At 42.7% G+C, this 17,496-nt stretch overlaps 1 protein-coding gene across 1 annotated transcript in view; it reads right to left on the bottom strand.

The window, feature by feature from the left end:
* Nucleotides 1-3,844: 3,844 nt before the first annotated feature.
* gins4 (GINS complex subunit 4 (Sld5 homolog)) overlaps nt 3,845-17,496 on the bottom strand; it is a 35,080-nt gene continuing 21,428 nt past the window's right edge. The window contains exon 8 of the mRNA XM_073056865.1: nt 3,845-4,967. The gene's annotated coding sequence lies outside the window, so the exon portion shown is untranslated. The remainder of the gene's footprint in view (nt 4,968-17,496) is intronic.

The following is a 17,496-nucleotide window of genomic DNA, read 5'->3' as shown; positions in this document are numbered from 1 at the left end:
CAGCTGTGCTCAAGCATTTCCCTTGAGTACACTTCAAAAGAGGAAAAAACAAAAGCATGAGATAGCATTGGCAGATCAGGTGAGGGTAAGTCAAAGAGATTCTATAACTTATTACGAGCAAAAAAGGCAGGTCTTAAGGATAAATATTGACAATGAAGTGTGGAGTTACAGAGGAGGGAGGTCTTAAATGAATTATTCTTGTATTTACATTGGAGAAGGTTATGGAAACTTCGGAATTCAGGGCAGAAATTAGCGATGTCTTGAAATATATTCACATTACAAAAGAAGAGATGCTGGCAGTTGTAAAGTGCACAAAGGTTTATAATTGGAAAGTGTTGGCTCTTCCCTATAACCCTCCCCTCATTTCACGAGGATACCATCGCCCAAAGGGCCTGTTCCTGTGCTGTGCTGTGCTGTTCTAACACACGTGGACACAAAAAGTACAACTCAAGTCAGAACTCATTGCTCTTGACCTGAAAGAGTGCCATCACTTTCTGGCAGCCAGGAAAAGCCATGAGTTGATTGATCTTGAACTAATCAATAAGCTTCAAGACCTTGGCCTCAATACCTCCTTGTGCAATTGGATCCTGGATTTCCTCACTCGCAGACCCCAGTCTGTTCTGATTGGCAACAACATTGCCACCACAATCACCATCAGTACAGGTGCCCACAAAGGCTCAGAGTTTAACCCCCTGCTTTATTTACTTTATACTTATGGCTGAGAGGCTAAACACAGCTCCAATGCCATACTTAAGTTTGCTGTTGGCTGAATCAAAGGTGGTGTTGGATCAACATATAGCAGGGAGATTGAAAATCTGGCTGAGTGGTGTCACAACAATCTCTCACTCAAGACCAAGGAGTTGATTAATGACTTTGGGAGAAGGAAACCCGAGGAAACCGAGATCAGAGGTGGAAAGGGTCAGCAGAGGATCAGTCATCTCAGAGGATCTGTTCCGGGCCCAGTGCGTAAGTGCCATTATGAAGAAAGCACAGCAGCACCTCTACTTCCTTAGAAGTCTGCAAGATTTGTCATGACATCTAAAACTCTGACAAACTTCTAGAGATGTGTGGTGGAGGGTATACTGACTAGTTGCATCACGGCCAGGCATGGAAACACCAGTGTAAAATCCTGCAAAAACTAGTGATTATGGGCCAGCCCATCACGGATAAATACCTCCCCATCATTCAGCACATCTACACAGGGTGCTATTGCAGAAAAGCAGCATCTATCATCAAGGCCCCTCACCACTCAGGCTTTGCTCTCTTATTGCTGCTGCCATCAAAAAGAAGGTACAGAGGACTCTCATGACCCACGCCACCAGGTTCAGGAACAGTTGTTACCCCTCAACCATCAGGCTCTTGAACCAGAGGGGAGAACTTCACTCGCCCCATCACTGAACTGTTCCCATAACCTATGGACTCATTTTCAAGGACTCATCTTATATTCTCAATATTAATTGCTTATTTATTATTATTTTTAGTTTTTTGTCTTTTGCACATCGGTGTGTCCGTCCTGTTGGGGATGGTCTTTCATTGATTCTCCTGGGTTTCCTGTATATACTGTGTATGCCCACAAGAAAATGAATATCACGGTTGCACATACATATACTCTCATAATAAATTTACCTTGAACTTTGATGTACCTCCATCGTTCTGTAGGGCAGATCCATGAGCATTCACCCCAACACAAACACACACACACACACACACCTTGGCCCAGTGCTAGAGAGGTTCACCACACTAGCTGGCCATTTTCCTCCACATCCCCCAGAGATGCCACAGCCCTTCCTTGTCATTCAGTCACCAAACCCCCTCCTTCTCCATGTTCTGGCCATTCAGCACGCTGGGAATCAATGCACCTCCAGTCAGCTGTCATTCCCTGTCCCTCCATATCCCCACACAACTGAGTCTCACACCCTCATTTACCCATCCAAGGGTGTTAACCCATTCACTGCCACCCTCTCTCCCTCCAGTCCCCAGAACCCCCAAGCCTTTCTCATGGCACAAGAGCTCTCTGTTTCTCTGTATACAGGATGCTATTCGTTGCCTTCGATTTCCACCTCAGAGTGAACCAGATCACAGGCAGGACTCCTGGAGTCAAAGCCTAAACCTTGAGACTCTGAGTCTCAAACCTACTTCCTCGTCACCCACTGCTGTCGAAAATTTCACCTCAGTCCCCTCCCCTGCAAAGCTAGACCACTCTATCCCAGCTAACCTGCGGAGCAGCCCAGATACAACCCTCCCAGCACTGGAAAAGTTTGAAGTTCACAGTAAATTTTATTATCAAAGTACATATATGACACCATATGCAACTCCGAGGTTCATTTTCCTAAGGGCATACTCAGCAAATCTATAGAATAGTAACTATAACAGGATCAATGAAAGATCAACCAGGGTGCAGAAGACAACAAACTGCACAAATGCAAATATAAATAGCAAGAAATAACATGAGGTAATAAAGTCCTTAAAGTGAGATAATTGCTTGTAGGAATTGAGTGTAGCTTTCCCCTTCTATTCAAGAGCCTGATGGTTGAGGGTAGTGACTCCTCTTGAACTTGGTGGTGTGAGTCCTGAGGCACCTGTACCTTCTACCCGATGGCGGCAACAAGAAGAGAGAATGATCTGGGTAGTGGGGATCTCTGATGATGGATCAGCTTTCCTGCAATAGAGTTTCATGCTCAGTGGTTGGGAGGGCTTCACCTGCGATGTACTGTGCCGAATCCGCTACCTTTAGTAGGGTTTTCTGTTCAAAGGCATTGGTGTTTCCATACCCGGCCATGATGCAGCCAGTCAGTATACCCTCCTGCACATCTATAGAAATTTGTCAAAGTTTCAGATGTCATGCTGAATCTTCACAGACTCCTAAGGAAGTAGAGGCACTGCAGTGCTTTCTTCACAATTGCACTTATGTGCTGGGTCCAGGATAGGTTCTCCAGGAATTTAAAGTTGCTAACCCTCTCCATCGCTGATCCTCCAACGAGGACTGGCTCATGGACCTGTTTCCTTCTCCAGCATGCTGAGAAGTGACTTTGTAGAAGTACAATATATAAAATCACAAGGGGTATAAATAGGGGTGAATGGTCAATCTTTTTCCCAAGGTAAGGAAGTCTAAAATTAAAGGCATTGACTTAAAGTGCGAGGGATATTTTAAAGGGAGACTTTCAGCTCAACTCATTTTAGAGGATGATGAATATATGGAACATTCGGCCAGATGAGGCAGTAGTGGTGGGTACAATTACTAATTTTAAAAAATATTGGGACAGGCAACCAGGCAGGAAGATTTGGAGGGATGCGAACTTATTATAGACAAATGTATTGTCTTACTGCTTCTCTCTCGCCAACATTCGGTGACAAAAATCACTGCTTTTTGAACACAAGCACACACAACTGATGCTGTTTAAAAACTGGTTGCTCTAGGCACAGTATGGTGTCTAACGACCACAGAAGTGCCCTCGCCTGAAGCTAGATGGAAACTCTCCTGCACCAATTAAGTGGCATAGTGTCCCAAATAAACAAAGGGAATCCTGGCTATTTTCTCAATTAGGTCTTGTTCTTTAAGAATAGATCCTAATAAGCAGTTGCCCCAATTAACCTTTGGCCCAATTAACTGGAACCCTCTATAAATATTTAAGTTGATGCTCATCAACCCTCATTAAAATTGTTTTGTTTCTGACCTATGAAAAATTCTGTGTATAGACAGTTTTCAAGGGCTGTTTGTACTTCTGAAAAGGTGCAAAAGTGGAGAGACTATACACAGTGATCTACATGATCATTTCTAAAAATATTTCAGGGACTTTTTGCTAAATTGCGATTATCTGTGTAAATAAGATTTATGTAGAAAATCTTTCATTTGCCACTGCTGCTTTTATTGAAGCAATTGATAACAGGTAAAGACATTTATAAATGCAGTTCAGATAATTTTACTTGAATATTGGGTGAAGTAGCACAATGTTTAAATTAACAGGCTTGTTTCTGAGTTGAAAATCCACTGTAGCATTTGTAGATTATTTGCTTAAACATATAAAGTTCCAAGAGGACCAAAACCTTGCTGTGGTTTGGAGCTATGTTGGCTGGAGTCTAGGCTTTATGCTTTGTCTCTTGGTAGGGTCACCATACCAAACAGGTCAAGGGCTAGAGGCCAGACTAAGTGGTTTCTCCAGGTTTGGGGGTTCAGCGCAGGGCTTTGATAAAACAAGACTATTACAGAAATAACAATGAAGATCCACATCTGGGCAGCCAGTGGCACAATGGGCAGTAAGTAAGGAGCAGGAATAAATTAATCATATCTAAAAATGTTGCAGCCCAAAGCGAGAAATTGTTGTGTGTGATAACTGCAAAAAATAGCACTATTGCGTAAAAACCTTTCCAGCTTATTGAGAAAAGGAAATAGTTTCAATTTGTTTCTTTTAAACAGCCAAGCAAGCCATTCAGGATCAGGGCAATGTCTGACTAATAATGCTCTATGTACGAGTAGAACATGGAAATATATTGATGAAGATATAAAGCACCACTTGTGAACCATTTATTTACATATGTTGCAATGAAATTTTAAATATTTAATATAGTTCACAAAAGTTGGGGATGGACAATAAAAACTGACAACAACACTCACTTATGTCAACAAATAGAAATATTACACTGCAACTTGAATTTTCTTATTCACTTCTTCAGGCAGTCTTTCTGCTACAAATGTTTCAGAGCTCGGTGGGCTGTCTGCGCCTCGTTCTGTGCTGCACCTTCCCTCAAATCTCGCAACATCAGCTTGTGACAGTAAAAGCTGGAAACACCCAAATGGGCAGGCACGACCGTGGTCACGCAGACAGGAAACAGGATCTTTGGCCCACCGTGTCCACTGCGCCTGTCCATACTAATTCCGTTTCCCAGCACTGGGCCCTTACACTTCTTGGCCGTGGCATTTCGTGGTCTCATCTTAAATATTGCAGGAATATCTGCCTTCAGCACCTTTGCTGTGGAAGGAGAAATAAAGAGTTAGCATTTCAAGTCAAAGACTCTGCTAGAACTGGAAGAAGAAAACAAGTTGCAGAGATAGTGGAGGAATAATTAACAAGGCAGGATAGAAGGGGAATAGCTTTGAAGGACAAGGCCAGGGTTAGTGAGCTGCTCTTGAGAGAACGAGGCAACTGAGAGTTAACAAGACAAAAGAGACTAACAGAAATCCCGATGAAGAGAGCAGCAGAACTTCTCCAACGGTGGCATTGTTATCACAGGTATTCTCTTTCCCCATCCATCCACTTCCCCTAACCTTATACAACTTAAAGCTAGTATCTTTCAGTTCTGACAACGGGGCTTTGAAATTAAGTGCTAGTTCTGTTTCCCTTTCCAAGGATGTTACGCAACTTGAGTACTTTTTCAGTATTTTCTGTTTTTACTTCAAATTTCCGGCATCTTCAGTTATTTGATAATCATCACCTTCTGATTCTGTGTGAAATGATTGTGCAAATATTGAATCCTACTGACACTTTCAGCAATTACAAAGTTTCGGGAAGCAAAGTGCCCCGGGGATACTGCCCCTCTGTGGCAGGGTGAGTCTGCAGACAAGACCCCAATACACACTTAATAAAATAAACATCCTATTTTTACATTCAGTACTAATTTTTGCACAAGATTTTAATGAGTCTTCTTCGTGTAACATAGAACCAGGGTCTAAGCTATAGTAATTACATTTAGGTGATAATAAAGTAAAAAGTCTGCTAAGGTTACTGAGGCTTCTACAAACTAGACTGGTGAGCAATCAAACCTGAGTACTCAAACTAGGCAAATGTACAGCCTGTTGCTCAAACAATGTTGTCAATGCTTACATAACTTGATCTTCATAGGGCAAAAATAACCACAACTTCAAAGCCCTGTCTGTAACCCTAGGGACCCAGCTGTAACTGCAGCTGGTACACTCTCACTTCCTAAGAATAGAGTTGAAAGGTGTGGGATCAGAGTAAAGTAATGGCTGGTTGGGCTGAATACTAGAGGAGATACCTCAAGCCACAAATTAACAGCAATATTCCACTTTTCCATCAATTGACTCTGAGTAGCAGAAAGAGCCAACTTGGCTTTTCTAGCCTGCCAAAAAATGTAGAACTGGGACACACATGCTAACTACATTATGCCAGACAGCTGATGCCTTACATGGAAACATCAGATGGCAAGCAGGGATGATAATGGGCAACGAAAGGCTTCCAGAAATCAGCAAGAGGCTGACTGAAATGTTGGCCTTGTAACACAATATTTGAAAGGGCTGTATAAGATGGCAAACGTTCTGTGGGCACAGGGGTATGATGATGGTACAAGTGGTAAGTCCCTTTTATGGTCAGGCCGATTGCAGGGGAAGTAACCCAAATTTCCTGCTTCTCTCTTCGGAGAATGATGATTCAGTTCCGCTAATTTAATCACTTTCTTGAATTGTGCAGTCGTACTCGTATCATAATAGGAAATGAGTATCAAGGCCACAAAGCATTTCCTCCAACCCTTGCTGCGCACATTCCTCAGAGTGTTTCCAACACCTGTCAGGCATTTTTACTGAGGTTGAAAAAGGAAACAAGATTTTAATAAAGTTAAGAAATTTTACATTAGACAATGCAATAACTTGTAGATATACTGGGAACTTCTGGCTTAGTCAAAACATTTCTCAAAAGAACATTGTTCTGACTGACATGACTGAAATATAGCCAGAGAAAAGGAAGTACAAATGAACACAATCAGATGTGATCACTGACATCTCAGCCTTCCCTCCAGCTACTACCAGATTGCAAAGGCTGTAGGAGCAAGACACACTTCTGATCTGTGGCAGGCAAATCAGGCGTTACTGTTGTAAATCACAACACCCATGTGGTCAAATGTCGTACGAGAGGGATCTGAAGGAGAGCAAGGAAATCCATGTAAGAGAACTAGGTAAAATGGGAGCGTCACATGGTCTAGGGCCTGAGCTGGTTCAGCGCCAACAACAAACCTCATTATTATGATTCTGGGATGTTGATAAGCCGAGGAAATTGGAGATGAGCAGAGCACTGCGCAAGTTAAATACAGATGGAGAAAAGGAACTACATAAAATGCTGTAGTTAACGTAGTGCTTAAGTTACTGCACTAACTGTAACATTAAAACCCACTAGAGCTAGAGGACTTCATGAGAATCAGGAATTAAAAGTCAGTTCCCACCAAGGTGACAACGAAGCCAATGGATTACTGATACCTGGTTGAAAGCTGTTTCTCGGGAGGGTTGGGGGTGGGGGTGGGGGGGGGGGGAGGAGTCTGCTGTCTTTTCCCAGTTTTGCCAACATACAGTTCCAGACCCAACAATATGATTAACTCCTTAAATACTCACTCAAGGACAAAAATAAATGAGCAATAACTAAACTGTGCAGATTGCAAGAGATAAACACTGGAATTCACTAGCCAATTGGCTGGTGGAAACTGGCTCAACTAAAACTTTTACGGAGATTGAAATATTCTTAATCAAGACACTACACAAGATACGTGGATTATTGAGATATTTTTAGAAGTGCTGCCTTAGACAACGGACTATTTCAGCTGCCATGGTGCAGTTCTACAACTAACTGACAGAATTAACCAGCATGTTTTCCTTCTGTCTCGGCTGATAACCCTGGCCTCTGGAAGCAGGCACTTTCAGCACAGCCGAGCACAGGTACAGTTCTACCCTCCTCTGCCGTTTCCTGGTCATCAACCAGAAACACTGATGTCGTTTCTCTCTCCATACAAATGCTGTCTGACGTGCCAAGTATTTATAACTACAACTGGGGTGAAAATTCGAACAGTTTGTTCACACAGAGTTCACATCGTTCAGGGCACCTGATAGTCAGCTTTCCATTCCCTCTCTCACCCCCCCCCCCCCCCCCAAAGAGAACAATCAAACTTTTAAAATCACATGTACATTTTAAAACATTATGCTCTGAATGGAGATGATGAGTGTCTGGACCGAGACCGGAAAATTCCGTACAGGATTTGGCCCTAACTGCCAAATCCTGACGTTATACAGCTAGGAGAAAATAATTGACTACACTTGGGGTAATTATTATTACTGGCCATACTAAGTTTTTTTTGCAAATTATTACACAATATTCACAACAGCTAAATAGTATGTCAGTTTACCATTAATAGATGTTCGAGTGAACCTATCCCTGGGTAGAGAATGGAGTGGATAATTTCGAACTCTGCCACACTTACCTGTATATTTCTACATGCCTCCTCAGAACATATCTACACAGTACTGAGATTAGATTCAAATTCCATATTTTGTCCAGTATTCAGTCACATTCTTGCCCAGGTTAGAGTTGAACTAATAACCCAGGTTCACACACCACTGCAACACTAGGGAAGCACAACTTCATACAACCTTATGCAGAGCCTAACGTCACTTTATGGGCATACAATTTATATTTATTTATTAAGGGAGCTAGGGCTTTACACTTTGGAGAGAAGGAGGATGAGAGGAGACATGATAGAGGTGTACAAGATATTAAGAGGAATAGACAGAGTGGACAGCCAGTGCCTCTTCCTCAGGGCACCACTGCTCAGTACAAGAGGGCATGGCTTTAAGGTAAGGGGAGGGAAGTTCAAGGGGGATATTAGAGGAAGGTTTTTCACTCAGAGAGTGGTTGGTGCGTGGAATGCACTGCCTGAGTCAGTGGTGGAGGCAGATACACCAGTGAAGTTTAAGAGACTACCAGACAGATATATGGAGGAATTTAAGGTGGGAGGTTATATGGGAGGCAGGGTTTGAGGGTCGGCACAACATTGTGGGCCGAAGGGCCTGTACTGTAATGTACTATTCTATGTTCTATTATTATTGTGTTCTTTACCTTTTGTGTTTTTTTGTGCTGTATTGGATCCGGAGTAACAATTGTTTCATTCTCCTTTACACTTGTGTACAGGAAATGACATTAAACAATTTTGAATCTTGTTGTTAGTCTTTTAAATCCAAGCCCAAAATACCTATTTTTTTTTACTTCAAGCCTTTTCAAGAGAGAACATGTTGCACAAATACAGGGAAATAAAGAGGAGGTAAATGGACCTGAGGAGTTGCTGTCAGAAACCAGCATGGACTCAAAAGTCCGCTATGGCATCCTTCTTTGTACTATCAAGTAACTAAGTCAAGTCATGTTATTTTTTATTGTCATTTCGACCATAACTGCTGGTATAGTACACAGTAAAAACAAGACGTTTTTCAGGACTATAGTGCGACATGAAACAGTACAAAAACTAGACTGAACTACGTAAAAACAACACAGAAAAAAACTACACTAGACTACAGACCTACCCAGGACTGCATAAAGTGCACAAAACAGTGCAGGCATTACAATAAATAATAAACAAGACAATAGGCACAGTAGAGGGCAGTAAGGTGTCAGTCCAGGCTCTGGGTATTGAGGAGTCTGATGGCTTGGGGGAAGAAACTGTTACATAGTCTGGTCATGAGAGCCCAAATGCTTCGGTGCCTTTTCCCAGGTGGCAGGAGGGAGAAGAGTTTGTATGAGGGGTGCGTGGGGTCCTTCATAATGCTGTTTGCTTTGCGGATGCAGCGTGTAGTGTAAATGTCTGTAATGGCTGGAAAAGAGACCCCGATGATCTTCTCAGCTGACCTCACTATCTGCTACAGGGTCTTGTGATCCGAGATGGTGCAATTTCTGAACCAGGCAGTGATGCAGCTGCTCAGGATGCTCTCAATACAACCCCTGTAGAATGTGATGAGGGTGGGGGATGGGAGATGGACTTTGCTCAGCCTTCGCAGAAAGCAGAGATGCTGCTGGGCTTTCTTTGCTATGGAGCTGGTGTTGAGGGACCGGGTGAGATACTCCGCCAGGTGAACACCAAGAAATCTGGTGCTCTTAACAATCTCTAACGAGGAGCCGTCGACATTCAGCTGAGAGTGGTCGCTCCGTGCCCTCCTGAAGTCAACAACCATCTCTTTTGTTTTGTTCACATTCAGAGACAGGTTGTTGGCTCTGCACTAGTCCGTTAGCCACTGCACCTCCTCTCTGTAAGCTGACTCATCGTTCTTGCTGATGAGACCCACCACGGTCATTTCATTGGCGAAGTTTATGATGTGGTTCGAGCTGCCTGTTGCAGCACAGTTGTGGGTCAGCAGAGTGAACAGCAGTGGACTAAGCACACAGCCCTGGGGCGTCCCTGTGCTCAGTGTGATGGTGCTGGACATGCTGCTCCCGATCCAGACTGACTGAGGTCTCCCAGTCAGGAAGTCTAGTATCCACAAAGTACACTGCAGATGCTGGGGTCAAAGCAACACGTACAACAATGGTGTCGTCTGTTGAACGGTTGGGATGGTACGCGAACTGCAGGGGATCCAGTGGGGGGCAGCAGGATCTTGATATGCCTCATGACAAGCCTCTCGAAACACTTCAAGGTAATGGATGTGAGTGCAACGGGACGGTAGTCATTTAGGTAGGACACTGAAGACTTCTTTGGCATGGGGACGATGGTGGCAGCCTTGAAGCACGTTGGAACGGTGGCACTACTCAGAGAGATGTTGAAGATGTCAGTGAGAACATCTGCTAGCTGGTCTGCACATCCTCATAAGCACCAGGAATATTGTCTGCACAGGGTTCTCCTCACATCGGCCACGGTGAGACACAGCATCTGGTCATTTGGAGGAGGGGTGGACTTCCTCGCCGCCACGTCATTTTCCGTCTCAAAACAAGCGTAGAAGTTGTTCAGCGCATCTGGGAGGGAGGCATCACCTGCAGTGTCAGGTGATGTCCTGAATGCCCTCCCACATGCCCCACGTGATGCCAAATTCGACTGCCTTTCTGAGCTGTCTGTGCATTTTGTATGTTGTCCCCACCCATATCAGGTTAAATCCTCCCTCCATTGGTAGATATTTTTTCTGGTAGAAATTAATCGCAGTCTCTTCAAGACCAATCAAATACCCCTTCCCCTGAACATCCAAAATCCCAGAACACTGAAGTCTTCTCCCTCCCCATTTCTTCAGCCAAGTATTCCCCACTCCTGCTTCTGGGCTCGGTAGTCCACAGTACTGATAGAGATCCAAAGATTCTCACATTGGGCATGCTGTTCTTCAGTCTTTCTCTTCTAATTCTCCTGAACTCATTCAGGAACTCAATACCATTTCCAACATCTCAAACATGCGCCACTTCATCTGGTAGTTCCTTGCTCTTGGAAGAAATAACTCAACACTTTTCAAACAGAACAAAGGAATTAGGGCACACTCTCTAACCACAAAAGTCCTTCAGAACTTCCACTGCATCCCTCATAACATAGCTCAAACTAAGTAGTTATGTTCCTGTTTATTGGAAGACCACTACTTATCGTCAATCTGTAACTCCTAATCCAATTCAGAGGACACTTAAGACTCAATCAAGGCCATGAGTCACATAGAAACTAGATCTAATAAGGACATGATTTCTTTTGCTGAAGTAACCAGATGATTTTCACAAAAATCCACTAGATCTGTGGCCTCCATTACTGACTCAGGCATGTTATTCCAAACATTCTTTAATCAACCAGTAATCCAATTCATGGACCCCAAGCTGCACCATTCCACAGGCACTCGGAAATATGAACCTTGCATTCATCCTGTGTCCTTTGTTGGCCTGAGGGTCATACAAAATACTCATGTATTTGTTCCACTGGTGGATTCGACTGATCTCAAAATGACCAAGGCAGCAGATTCACAACTGAAGTGAAGATGTACTGACATTCGCAGGGTACTCAAGGCTCTCATTGCATTATGCAGACTGTTCCAAATGAAATTCAATAACGCTGTTACCAATTGCAACTATAAAACCAAACTATTTTTCATTAAAGATCATCCTCAAATATGCCTGTTCCACCTTTATTACCCAGATCTCAAGCAACATATAAATATTTCTTTGGAAGTGTTTTTTTTAAATCAACACCAAACCATATGAAATCCTGAAGATAAAAGCTATTATCAGATAGCAGCAAGCGATTTTATTGAACATAATTATAAATCAGATCAATTGGCCCAAATTCACAGGAATGAAGTAAACTATAGCTACTGGAAGAAAACTAAAATATCAATCAGGCTTCTCTCTCCAGTTTCCAGACATTAACGACTTCAACATCTCTGCATTTCTCAAATGTGCCTCTTATGTGGATACTGTCAAAACAGCAGAGACAAGCAGCAGGTGACAGCTTCATTTGGCAAATGAGATTGATAAATTCATGCAAAAAACATGCTTTCACACAAATTAAATGATTTCAAGTCAACATCAATGCTTCAAATCAATATTAAATGATTGAAAATATGATTTTTTCTACCAGTCAAATTGGGGGGTCTGCAGCAATTTCCTTTCATTCAAACACACAAAATACTCAGCTCAATTGCAAACACCAGAGTGACTAAAACATTCATTTTACGATAAATATCAGTTTCTTGTACAATGTATGTGAAAGCATGCCAAAGACAGCAAGAGCTTGATCTTCAATGCAATTTGCATTTAAAATTCCCTTGCGATCTGCAATGCCTACATCAACAACAATGCTAATGTGCCAAAAGTTAACAGGGAGCCTTGCAGAAATCCCATTCACCAGATAAAAGTGAAGTTGGGATCTTCATGGGGTTTTCATTTATTTAGAGATACAGTATGGTAAAAGGCCTTTCCTGCTCAGTAAGCCCACGCCATCCAATGACACATATATCACCAATTAATGTACTATCCCATACATCTTTGGAACGTGGGAGGAAACCTATGTGGTCATTGGGAGCGTGTACAAACTCCTTACAGAGAGCAACAGAATTCAACCTAGCTTGATGTAGCTGTAATAGTGTTATGCTACTGCACTGGGGCTCGTACTGTCTGAAATTGCCTAACAAGTCCAAAGTTTTTATCAAAGGACATTATCTACCCCGAGATTCATTTCTTGCAGGCATTCACAAAGAAATACGATAGAGTCAATGAAAAGCTGCACAGCAAGGCTGACAAACAACAAATGTGCAAAAGAATAAAAACTACAAATACAACGAAACAACTAAAAATAACTAGATAGAGAGAGAAACAGGCAATACGGACAAGGTGAGCTGTAGAGTTCTTGAAAGTGAGTCCATATATTGTGGAATCAATCGAGTGTTGAGGTGAGTGAAGTTATCCACACTGGTTCAGGGGACTGATGGTTGAAAGGTAATAACGTTTCCGAACCTGATAGTGTCAACCTAAGGCTCCTGTGACAAGACTGCTGAACAGATCCTGACCCAGATCTGGGCCGTACCTTCCAAATATCCGGACCTGATTTGCGCTACCTTACTTTCCCTTTTCTATTTTCGAATTATGGTTTATAATTTAAATTTTTATTACACTTACTTTGATTTGTACTTCAGGGAGCGCGAAGCGCAGAAACAAATATCACTGTGATGATTGTACGCTCTAGTATTTGTATTGTATTGTACCTCCTTCCCGATGGCGGCAGAGAGAAGGGTGCACGGCCTTGATGATGGATGCAGCTTTCCTGTGGCAGTGCTCCTTGAAGAGGTGTTCAATGGTAGGGAGAGCTTTTCCTGTGATGGACTGAGCTGTATCCTCCTCTTTTTGTAGGCGTTCCCATTCTTGGGCATACCAGGCCGCAATGCAACCAGTCAGGATACTCCACACCGGGCATCTATAGACGTTTGTCAAAGTTTTAGATGACGTGCCAAATCTGTGTGCGTCATCTAAAGCAGAGGAGCTACAAGAGTGGTACAAGTAAATAAATAAAAGATTTTTGTCCCTAAAGGAAGAATGGCAGAGGTGCAGCAAGTAGCACCACTGTCTCATGGCTCCAACGAGTCAGGTTCAATCCTGACATACAGTACTACTCGTGTGGAGTTTCCATGTACTCCCGATGACTGTGCAGGTTTCCCCAGTACTGTGGTTTCTTCCCACATCTTAAAAGATATTTTTTGTTGCCTTCTTTATAATCGTACCGTTAGAGCAGTAGGGGTGCCAGGCCAGAGTGGAATGCTTGTCTTGCAGGATGTGGGAAGGCAGGGAGACTTCCTCCAGCTGCAGCTTCTAACACTGCCTCTGCATTAAGGAGTTGGAGCTGGAACTGGATGAACTCTGGATTATTTGGAAATATAGAGAGGTAGTTACACCCAAAGAGCAGAACACAGGAAACTGGGTGACAGTCAAGAGGATGAAAGGGGTTAAACTACCAACGCAGAGTACCCCCATGGCCGTCCTTCTCAACAATAGGTATACTTTGGTTACTGTTGGGGATTGGGGAGGGGCAATGACCCTGCTGAGGAAAATCGCAATGGTTAAGTCTCTGGCACTTAGTCTGGCTCTGTGGCTTAGCTAGGAAGTGGGAGGCAGCAGCAAGCTATAGTGATAAGGGTTTGTTTGTTAGGGGAACAGAAAAGAGGTTCTACGGATGAGAATAAGATATCCAAATAGCACATTAACTCCTGGGTGTCAGATTGGGGGACATCTTAGATCGAGTGTTCCTCAACATTCTAAAGTGGGAGGGTGAGCAGCCAGAGTCGTGGTCTATATAGGTACCAATAGAAGAGGGACGAGTTTCTGCAAAGCGAGTTCAGGGAGTTAGGTGCTAGGTTAAAGGAAAGGACCTCCAGGGTTGTGACCTCAGGATTGCTACCCATGCCACATGCTAGTGAGGCCAGATCATACAGCTTAACAGGTGGCTAAGGAATTAGTGTAGGAGGGAGGGCTTCAGATTTTTTTGGATTACTGGGCTCTCTTCCAGGGAAGGTGGGGCCTGTACAAAGAAGATGCTATTCACCTAAACTGATGGGGGACTAATACGCTAGCAGGAAGGTTTGCTAGTACTGTATTAGGGGAGGGATTAAACTAGAGCTGCAGGGGGATGGGAACCAGTGTGCTAGAACAGACAGTAGAGTGTTTGTGAAGACATGTTGTTAAGACTCATACAAAGTAAGGAATCAAAAGGTTGAGCATAGCGGGATTAATTTTCTGAGTTGTGTATATTTCAGTGCAAGAAGTATTATAGGAAAGGTAAATGAGCTCAGGGCTAATTCCAAAACCTGGAATGATGATATTGTAGCTATTACTGAGACTTGGATGCAGGAGGAACAGGACTAGCAGCTCAATATTCCAGGGTTCCATTGTTTTAGATGTAATAGAGTGGGAGGGATTAAATGGGGAAAGGTGGCATTACTAGTCAAGGCAGTGCTCAATCAGGACGGGCCGGAGAACTCACCTAGTGAGGCTTTATGGGTGGAACTGAGAAATAAGAGTGACCACGTTAATGGGTCTATATTAAAGACCACCCAATAGTCCACTGGATTTAGAGAAACAAATTTGGAGAGAGATCACAGACTGTTGCAAGAAATACAAGGATATGATAGTAAGGCGACTTTAACTTTCCACATACTGACTGGGACTCCCAAACTGTAAAAGGACTAGATAGAATGATTTGTCAAAGTTTCCTTAATCAGTACCTATAAGTCCCAACAATAGACTGTGCAATACTTGATGTCCTATTAGGAACTGGGATAGGGCAGGTGATAGAAGTTTGTGTAGGGGAACACTTCACACCTAGTGATCATAATGCCATTAGTTTGAAGGTAATTATGGGAAAGGATAGGTCTGTTCCTTGGGTTAATACTAAATTGGAGAAAGACCAATTTTTGTTATTAGAAAGAATCTGGCAAGAGTGGATTGGGACAGGCTGTTTTCTGGCAATGGTGTACTTAGTAAGTGGGAAGTCTTCAAAAGTGAAATTTTGAGAGCATCAAGCTTGTATGTGTCTGTCAGAATAAAGTGCAAGAATAACATGTTTATGGAACCTTGGTTTTCAAGAGATATTGAGGTCCTGGTTAACAAAAAAAAGGAGGTGCATAGCAGCAGACAGATAGGAACAAATTAGGTACTTGAGGATTATAATAAATGCAAGTGGACACATAAAGAAAGAAATTTGGAGGGCTAAAAGAAGGAGTGAGGTTGCTCTGGCAAAGAAGGTGAAGCAAAATCCTAAGGGCTTCTATAGATACCATATGCTAAGAGCAAAAGGACTGCAAGAGACAAAATTGGTCCTCTGAAAGATCAGAGTGGTAATGCATGCATGGCACCAAAAGAGACAGGAGAGATTGTAAATGGATTTGTTGCATCTTGGGAGATGGACACAGAGTCTATAGAAGCGAGGTCATGGACCCTGTACAGATTATAGAGGAGGAGGTATTTGCTGTCTTGAGGCAAATTAGGGTGGATAAATCCCCAGGGCCTGACAAGGTGTTCCCTCAGAACTTGTGGGAGGCAAGTTCATAATTTCCAGAAGACCTAGCAGAGATATTTAAATCTTACTTAGCAACAGGTGAGCTACCAGAGGATTGGATGATATCTAATGTTGTTTTGACAGTTTAAGAAGGGCTCTAGGAGTAAAGCAGGAAATTACAGACATGTCAGTCTGACGTCAGTATTGGGAAAGTGATTGGAAGGTGTTCTAAGGGACCGGAACAAGGGGATCTGGGAATACAGGTCCATAATTTTTTGAAAGTGATGCCACAGGCAGACAGGGTCATAAAGAAATTTTTTAGCACATTGGCCTTCATAAATCAATGTACTGAGTACAGGAGAGGGGTTGTTATGTTGAAGTTGTATAAGACTTTGGCAATTTGGAGTATTGCGCATAGTTTTGGTCATGTACATACAGGAAAAATGCATATAAGATTGAAAGAGTGCAGAGAAAATTTACAAAGATGTTACCGGGTCTAGAGGATCTGAGTTACAAGGAAAGATTGAATAGGTTAGAATTTTATTCTATAGAACATAGAAGATTGAGGGGAAATTTTATAGATGTACATAAAATAATTAGGGGTATAGATAGGGTAAATACAAGCAGGCTTTTTCCACTGAGTTTGGGTGAGACTACAGGTTAAGGGTGAAAGATTAAATATTTACAGGGAACATGAGGGGAAATTTCTTCACTCAAAAAAGGTGGTCAGAGTGTGGAACATGCTCCACATGCTCCACAAGTGGTGGATACAATTTTGATTTCAACTTTTAAGAGAAGTTTGTATAGGTACCTAGATGGGAGGGGTATGGAGGGCTGTGGTCCAGGTTAGGTCGATGGAACCTGGCAGTTTAAATGGATATAGGCACACACCAGATGGGCCAAAGAGCCTATTCCTGTGTTGTAGTATTATGTTTATTGTCTACAGTAAATTACTCCTGGTGAATGAAGAGGATTGGTGAGAGAATCCAGGAGCACTTAATGGGCATATGTGACAGAGTAGATCACAAGGAGGTATGGCATTGCTGGGATTGCCCCAAGAGTCAGCTTAGACTCCATGCAACAGGAAATCAAAATATGGAAAATATGGGACATAGTGAACCAAATGAGGTTTTCCAACAGTCCAGTAGTATTCTTGTGACTACTGGTACTATGGGGTAGAATAATTCACAATTACTAACATTGAGGTGGGGTTTCACTTTAAGAGGCTGTTCTGACATAATTACGTAAAGTACTTTTACTGTGCTTGGTGTTCAATGTCTGGATTACAAAAAATGAGTT

The sequence above is a fragment of the Hemitrygon akajei genome, chromosome 1, assembly GCF_048418815.1.
Source record: "Hemitrygon akajei chromosome 1, sHemAka1.3, whole genome shotgun sequence".
NCBI lineage: Eukaryota > Metazoa > Chordata > Chondrichthyes > Myliobatiformes > Dasyatidae > Hemitrygon > Hemitrygon akajei.
The sequence above is the reverse complement of the archived record's forward strand: the minus strand, read 5'-3'. Positions and strand labels throughout refer to the sequence as shown.